Source organism: Nomascus leucogenys, chromosome 11, assembly GCF_006542625.1.
Source record: "Nomascus leucogenys isolate Asia chromosome 11, Asia_NLE_v1, whole genome shotgun sequence".
NCBI classification, from domain to species: domain Eukaryota; kingdom Metazoa; phylum Chordata; class Mammalia; order Primates; family Hylobatidae; genus Nomascus; species Nomascus leucogenys.
In genome coordinates, this window is record NC_044391.1 from 51682121 (window position 1) to 51691050 (window position 8930).

The 8930-nt window shown below is 37.0% G+C and overlaps 1 pseudogene; it reads left to right on the forward strand.

Annotated features, from left to right (window-relative positions):
* The first annotated feature begins 890 nt into the window (after positions 1-890).
* Positions 891-1042, forward strand: LOC115837460 (annotated as a pseudogene).
* Positions 1043-8930: the final 7888 nt, after the last annotated feature.

An 8930-nucleotide genomic window follows, 5' to 3' on the forward strand; every position in this document is an offset into this window, starting at 1 on the left:
GGGGCACCTAAACATGGCTTCTCTGTGTGGCTTGGGATTCGTAGAGCATGATGGCTGTGTTCCAAAATGTAGCATACTGAAAGATAGCCTTGCAAGAACAAGGTAGAAGTTAACCTAGACTCAGAAGCTACTTGAGGCTCAAAATAACACAAATGTATGAATTCACTGTTTTGTAAGTCAAAATTCTGAATGACTTGGTGGTTCCTTTGCTCTGGGTCTCACAATCTGGGGGAAAATCTTCCAAGTTCTTTCAGGTTGCCGGCAGTACTCAGGCCCTTGCAATTGCAGGGCTGAGGTCCCCATGTCCTTGGTAGATGTCAGCTGGGAAACTTTCAGCTCCTTAAGGCCACCAGAGTTCCTTGTCACATTGCCCCTTCATCTTCAAAAAGCAACAGAGCCTGGCGTCTTCTCATGTTTCAAACTTCTCTGACTTTTTCTTCAGCTCCATCTCTTCTTCTGCCACAACAGAATACGATACACTGGGTGGCTTAAACAACATTTATTTTTCACAGTTTGGAAACTTGAAGTCAAAGATCAAGGTGCCAGCATGAGCAGGTTCTTGGCGATAGCCTCTGCCTGGTTTACAGGTGACCATCTTGCTGTGCCCTCACGTCAGGGAGATAGCTTTCTAGCTCTCTTATTTACTTTTATGAAAGGGATTCCATCAGGAGGATTCCATCCTCATGACTTCATCTAAACCTAATTACCATCCAAAGGCCCCATCTCCAAATACCATCGCATTGTAAGTTAGAGTTTGAACATGTGAATTTTGAGGGGACACAAACATTCAGTTGTTGGCAACTGTAAAGTTGGAGCAACCCCCATACTGAACTCTTGGTCTCTGTGGTAAAAGATATTATAATAGGAAAGCCAAGCCTCTGAATCTAAGTCACCCTGCACAGTAGTAGTATCATAGTCAATGAGGTTTATCTGAGGCACAATTATTGCTAATTGAAATCTTTTCACAATATTCCTGCCATGATGACTTGAAATATAGTCATATATTTCAAGTATTGGCAATTATTGACAGCCTTTATGGAGACTGAACAGAAACAAAACAAAACAAACCAAAAAAACAATATCACATATTGGGGAAAAAGGGGACTCTCAGGAGATTAGTGCCACCCTTAAAGGAAGCAGGAGTGGTAGTCCGATGATATTTTAATTCACAAACTGTCTCCTATAGAAAATAAATAATTTCTGAAAGGCCATTGTAAACTACCATGAACTCAACCAAGTAGTAGCTCTGATTGCCACGGCCATGCCAGAAATGGTATCTTTGTTTAAGCAGATAAATATAAATATACCCTCAAGTACATATCATGGAGTCATTAATTGGGTGAATGCACTCTTTTCTATGCCAATGAGAAAGGAAAGATGAGAGCCAGTTTGCTTTCATATGGAATAGACCAAAAATAATAACGATACATTTAGAGTTTTTCTTCAAGGATTTCCTAACTTTCCTTTTCTCTCACATGATATAGTATGAAGAGATCTGACTATCTGGAACATCTCTCACTGAACATCACGCTGACCCGTTACACTGGTAGCATGATATTTACCAGACCCGTTGAGAGAGAGGTGCCTAACACACTGGAGTTCTTAGAAAGACACCTCACTCCTGTGGGTGGGAGATAAACATGGTGAAGCTTAGAAATCTTCCACTTCTGTACAATTTTTAGGGATTCAATAGTGCAGGGTGTGTCAGAATAGCCCCTCCCAAGTAAAGATACATTATTACACTTTGCACCTCCTGCCTTGTAAAAGGAAGTATATTGTCCATTAACCTCTTCGCATTTTTTGGCAGCATATTTGAAACCTACAAATACTGCCCTAGCTCATACACTAAGTTATGTGAAAAGCTGCCATCTTTCAGTGGTGTTCAGAGGAAGAAAAGTCCTTATAATGTAAGCACCCTTGCCTGCTGAGAAACACAATCCAACAGGTCCTATGTTATTGGTGGTGGTAATCAGTGGTAACTATATATATATGGAGAGAGGGAGTTTATTTTTAGATAATTAGTACATTTTGCAGTGGTAACTATATATACGTATATATATAGTGCATTCACCCAATTATATATATATGTATATAACTATACACATGTATAGTTATATACCACTGATTACCACCACCAACATAGGAACTGTTGGATTGTGTGTGTTTGTGTGTGTGTGTATATATATATATATATAAATTATATCATGTGGGCTTTGTGGAAATCCTTAGTGATATATACAAACTTACAGGCAGTAGCAAATGACCTGGCTGCTGGTCAGAGGCCCATTTAATGGGAAACACCTTTACTACTAGAACTTGAACTGAAAATACTATGAAGAATAAAAAAGTTTATTTTTAGATAATGGAAATTATTTAAATGGCATGTTCTTGAACCTGAGGGAGCATTAATGTGATTACTAGTGAGACAACCACATTAAAACCTCCCTGGGCTTCAAGACCATGCCATTTGCAACATAGTATTTCATACCTTTTGAAAAACTACTGGCTACTGGGCCCTGGGAAAGAATAAGTGTCTGATATCAAATAAGCATGGCCAGGGAATTGCCAGTTATCAGCTGGATCCTGTCAACCCCACCAAATCACAGGCAGATCCAGCAATGATCCATTACAAAATGGCAATGGTGCATGTGGCATCAAGCATGAGTAGCACCAGCGGGTACAAGAAAGTAACATGAGCAGTTAGCTCAGACTCCCATGGCACCCACAACTACTGCACCAGCACACCTCCCCTAGCCACATATACAGCTATATGAGGGATCCCATACAGCCATCAGGGAGGAGATAAAAAGACAAAATTTGTTTTATGTATGGGTCAGTTCAGCATAGACAGCTGCACTGCAGCCTTATTCACAGGTAGCCTTAAAAAACAGAGGTGAAGAAAGATCTTGCTAATGGGAAGAGCTTCAGATGGTGCACCTTGTCATGCACATTGCGTGAAAAAAGATGTGGTCTAAGGTTAGGATATATACAAACTCATAGGCAGTAACAAATGATCTGGCTCCTGATCAGAGGCCTGGAACGTAAAGGATAGGGAGAATGTGGACAAAGATGTCTGGAATATAGGTATATGGATGAACGTAGGGGTGTGGTCATAAAGTGTGAAGATGTTTATATCATATGTTGGTGCCCACCAGAGAGCATTCACCACAGAAGAGTCGCTAAACAAGCAAGTGCTCGAAGTGACCACTAGGTTGATGTCAGCCAGCTTCTGTCATTGGCCATGCCAGCGCAGTTATGATGAACACATATAAAGCAGCTATGAGGAAAAAAAAAATGGAGGCTACGCATAGACCCAAAAGTATGGACCCTGACTTTTACCAAGGCTTATCTAGGCACTACTTCTGCCAAGTATTCAATCTGCTGCAATAGAGACCAATGCCAAGGCCAGATATGGGACCATTCCTCCAGGAGACCAATTGACCACTTTGTAGCAAGCTGTCTGCATTGGGGCCCTTCAATCGTGAAAGAGCCAGCATTTCATTCTCATAGGAATAGACGTATTTCACATATGAGTTTGCCTTTTCTGCATACAGGACCTCAGCCAGCACTATTACCTGAACTTATTTGATCCACTGGCTTGTTATCTCACATAACATCATATCAGATCAGGGGATGCACTTTTCAGCAAAGGAGATGCTGGAGAGGACCCTTATCCATGTTATCTACTGGTCATTACACCGACTGGATTCAGAGGTATCTGGCCTAATAGAGCATTACAATGGACTCTGAGGGCACAGCTGGAGTGTCAGCCCAGAGCCACCAGTCTGCAAAAATGGGGTACCATCCTCCAGAGTTCAGTGTATGCATTAAGTTGATGGCACAACCTTGCTTACTCCCTCTTCTCTAATAAACACCTTGCCCACTAAATTCAGTGTCATTTTATGCTTCTTGAGAAACCAATCTGTGACATTATAAATACTTCCTCAGTTTAGAAGTGAGTAAGGAACTGCAGATCAGGCACAGTTTCTCTCATCTTCGCCTTTGAAATTCACATTCAAGACACAGAACTATGTGAAATTCCTACATATAAAGAATACATATCATCATTAAGCCAGTAGTTTAAAAAGAGTTAAATATGCAATTTTAAGCCCCTTCTTTCTAAACTCTGGTTGTCTCTGGTAATCATATGCAGTAATTTAATTTTGAGTATGTAGATTAAATCATACACATAAATGTATTTTTATTTTTTATTTTATTAGCAAGCTCACCTTTCTAAGTGAATCATATTTACTTTTAATACTTTTTACTCAGGCTTTATGAAGTATAATTTACTCCCAGGAAAATTCACATTTTGTAGGTATATAGTCTTGTGAATTTTGACAAAAGTATTCACCCGTGTAACCATTACTATAATTAAGTGGTCAATTCACTAACTCTACCACCAGCCCATGGAAACCACTGATTGAGGTTTTTGGTTTTGGTTTGTAAATACTTTGTAAATACTTTTCTTTCTTTTTTTAAAAAAATTCTGCAACATTGTTTCTTTTTGACAGTTTATTGCCCTTCACGATCATGCCTGGTATTTTAGAATGACTCCAATTTAGTGATATCAGGACAGCCCTCAGGAATTTCCTTTTTTTTTTTTTTTCCCCCTGCATGTTCTGGAACATCTTATATCCACCTGGGGAGAGTTACCACTGCTGCATGACATGACATGTTCATCCACTTTCCACATTGCCTAGCTCTGGGGCTTTACCTTCTGCCTTTTCTAATCTGTCAAGCTAGCTCCTTCTTTCTCAGAGTTCATTGCTTTAAGGTTCTCAAAGATTCTCTGCTTGAACTGAGTAATCACACACAGTCTCCAAGACTCATGAAATGAAATGAATTTATGTTTCAACTCTAGTAATTCTATCACCTACTTTGTCCCTATAAGTCTTAGATTTAAATGACTTACTGCTTCATTAAGTTGTAAGCCCATTTAATGGGAAACACCTTTACTACTAGAAGTTGCAGGAAAAATATTATGAAGAATAAAAAAGTTTATTTAGATAATGGAAACGAATCTTAATTCAAGCCCTCATTAAGGTTCAAATAGATTATTAAAATGTTCTTCTAAATGATTTCCCTACCTCTAATTTTATTCCACCTTCAGCATTTTATCCTTTGTAAGGACATCTGTATTATCCACCCTACCAACTCTTCTAATGAAAGTGAAAGATTAAAAAGTGAAGACTAAAAAGAAATCCCATGAGAAGCTGATGTAACATTTAAGGTGATGTGCAGATTTATTTAAAATAATGCCTCTGTTCCCTATCCAATGTAATACAATGACTGCTCTTCTGGGAAGCACTTTCAAGAAAGAAATATAGATATATAATATTTGCTTCTCCACTAGAGCAACACTGTGTAGTTCATATAACATTTTTTGACCAAGCCTGAATTTCATGTTGTAATAGGAGAAAGCAATTTGGAGATTAGGGGAGTCCTATGTTCTTGTACCTTTTCGTAGTCTGAGAAGAGATTCAAGTTTGCAATACTATTTGCCTTATTGAGTCATAAAATCCTTTATTAAACATTTCCTTATGAGAATCCAAGAAGGGTAAATCTATATAAAATCTATAATTCAAGATTGGATGAATGAATCTGCTACCTTTTTCTTAGAAAAAAATCTGGGCATTTTTATTACTATTTAGAACAACAAATGGCTCACAAACCCATTAGTTCCCATTCCAAATTGTTGTAATTAAAATGATTATTCTTAATATTTCTTATTTCAATTTCCTTATAAATATAATTAGCCTTAATCAGGGCTTCTGACTTATTATTCATTTTACAGTTGAAAACATTGCAATATTCTAGATGAATTTTCCACTTAAGTTGTCCTCATGTTTTCCATATCTGATATTATTTGAATATTATCTAATGAATATTAATTTTATATGCACAAGAATAAAGTACTAGTTAATAATTGACCACTGTTTCTTACAAGTTAAAACTTGAAATGGATGATTAGTCAATATACACGAAAGTAGAAATATTTGATTGCAATTACATTAGAAGACATTTCTCCTGTAACTTTATGTACAGCCTCTGTCATGCTTGGTACCAGCCACATCTACATGTAGTCTCAAAAATGGAGTCAATGATTTAGCAAATGTTTATTGAGTACTTATTATTCTGTGCAGCAAAAATGGAAACAATAGGTATTTCATGAGTACTCACGATGTATTAGGATCTATGTCCAAACTTTGATGTGCATTATGTCTTTTAATCTTCACAAGCACAAGAAAGATTAGTACATTTTGCAGGTGAGGAGTCTGAAGCACATAAATCTTAAGTGCTATGCTCATGTCACACAGCAAGTCAGAAACATCCAGTCTACTCAAGCCTGTCTGATTCCAGGGATTTTGCTATTATCAACTACACTTTAGAGCTATGCCTTTTTAGTTATAGGCACAAAGATGAATGAGAAATGGTTCTTGCCTGAAAGAACTTTACCAGCTAGTAGATAATCTAGTTAAAACATATATAAAAATAATGATAACTCATGATGGAAAGTTATAGCCAACATATGAATTCAGATCAAGCTAGGGTGAATGGAGCAATTTCTTGTAGTTGAAGGGATCATGAATGGCTTCTTATAGGACAGAAAGCTAACAGAGTGCAATGATTAAAAGCTTGGGCTACTTGAATTTAAACCCGTGTTCTGCTACTTAATAGCTACATAACCTTGGGCCTCTTTTAGAGTCTCAATTTCTTTATCTGTGAAATGTGGATGCTGATAATAATAATAGTAATTGCTTAATAGGGCTATTGTGAAAATTCAAAGATCCAATATTTAAAAAGTAGGTAGACTCATGCCTAGCACATACTACAGACTATCTATCCATTAAAAAAATGTAAATGACGAGTTAATGCGTGCAGCACACCAACATGGCACATGTATACATATGTAACAAACCTGGACGTTGTGCACATGTACCCTAGAACTTAAAGTATAATAAAAATAAATAAATAAATAAATAAAACAGGATCTTACAAGACGAGTAAAAATTGCTTTTTACATGGAGAAAAACGAAATTAGAAGAGGGAGGGGTTAGCATTTCTTGGGGATATATTAGATCCTCCAAGTCACTATGGAATTGTTATTATGATATAAATTGTAAAGTAAAGATTCTAGGACTCTGAGAAGTAATAATTGCACCAAAATGTATAGCACATATGTAACAAAATTAGTTGTAAAATACAACATATAGGATTAACATAACTCACTCTGAAGTTTCTCAGACCTAGCATTATCTTTGATTGAGCCTATTTATTTCTTCATATCTGACCAGTCATTATACTCTGCCATTTGTACCTCTATAATCTTTCTTGAATCTATCTTCTCCTCCCACTTCCAGCTGCTTCTTCTTTATTAAGGATTGCTACTCTCTACTCCCTTTAAATTATTTCCATAACCTTTCAGCATACTTTCTCTCTGCCTTCCCCTCTTGTTTTTACTTTAAAGGACAGATTTGAGTCTGTCACTTGACAGATAATATATTTGAAAGCATCACAATACCAGAATATCCTTTACATAAAAAACAAAACAAAAACAAAAAAACACCTGTTTCTAATTTCTCACAGAATGACACTGGCTCTCTGAAGCAGATCTTTCCACTTTGCACATTCTTGGCTTCCTGAATTTATTTGTTGTGCTTTCTCTTTGTTGTCTGGTCAACCTCTTCTCTTGACTATTTTTATAATATGATGTAATGGATCTTTCCAGTAGTCTCAGAATTCTGGCAAAACGACTGGATACATTCATGAAGCACCTACTACAAAATTGCCAAAAGAACAGCGTGACCACAACCTAGATAAAAGAAGACTAGAAAGTTAATATACGAAGGTTCCTAAAGGGAATTTGTAAAAATAAAGGACACGTTTGTTTGCCACTTTCTAACTTTTCAATCAAACACTGTAAGAATTTTTGAAAGTACCCTTGGGAGGACTTGACATGAGTTCTCAAATATTTGGGAATATATATTACCATGGAAACATAGAAATACATGCATCCTTCTTGTCTTCAGGAGTCTGATGGAGGGAGCTGGCTAAGATACTTATAACAGAAGGGAAGAGAGAGAGTGTTAATTTCAGAAGCCACACATCTACCGCTTGGCAAAGCAAAGTTGCATAATTTCCCCATAAGGCAATCAGATGCCAGGGAATGTACCTAGGCTTGAGTTATCTCGCAGAGACTCACTCAGGATAATCTATAATGTACCTCCAGGAGACAAGAGCTGAAGAAAGGTAGCAAGAAGTCAGCCTGTACGTTTGCTCCTATCAGGAATCCAAGAAAGTTAACTCAGGACTGGATTAAATAGCACTAAAAATAAGACCCTTGCCTACTTTCCTCCAGTCCCTACTCTGTTTCTAGCAGTGCAAACAGCAGAGAGAGGAATAAGCGAAGGAACATCAAACCAATTACTTATTTGCCAGAGCAAATCTCTAGGAACAAAAGGAGGCCTAAATTGGAAAAGGAGAAGAAACTTTAACTTGTATGAGATGGATGTTTAATGGAAGACAGAGCCAGACTTCCTAATTCATAAGATTGATATTGAGGTTGTGGGATCTTCCTGAGAGGTACTTAATTTTAAAGGTAGATCTGAAATGGTATATTTGAAGGCAGAAATAAAGAACATATATAACAATTTCTTATTCGTCTCATCACAGTTTCTCATTTAAGAAACTATTTGTATATAGAATCCTTCTTAGCAGTATCTAAACTTCATTAAATCTCTACCATTTAAAAAAAGTATAAGAACCAATTAAAAAGAAAACTTTCCCTAGAGCTTGCACTTTTCTCTACATACTTCACTATCTTCATTATCTCTTTGCAATATACCTTTTTTTTTTTTTATTGTTGAGACAAGGTCTTCCTCTGTCATCCAGGCTAGAATGCAGTAGCACAATCATTGCTTACTGCA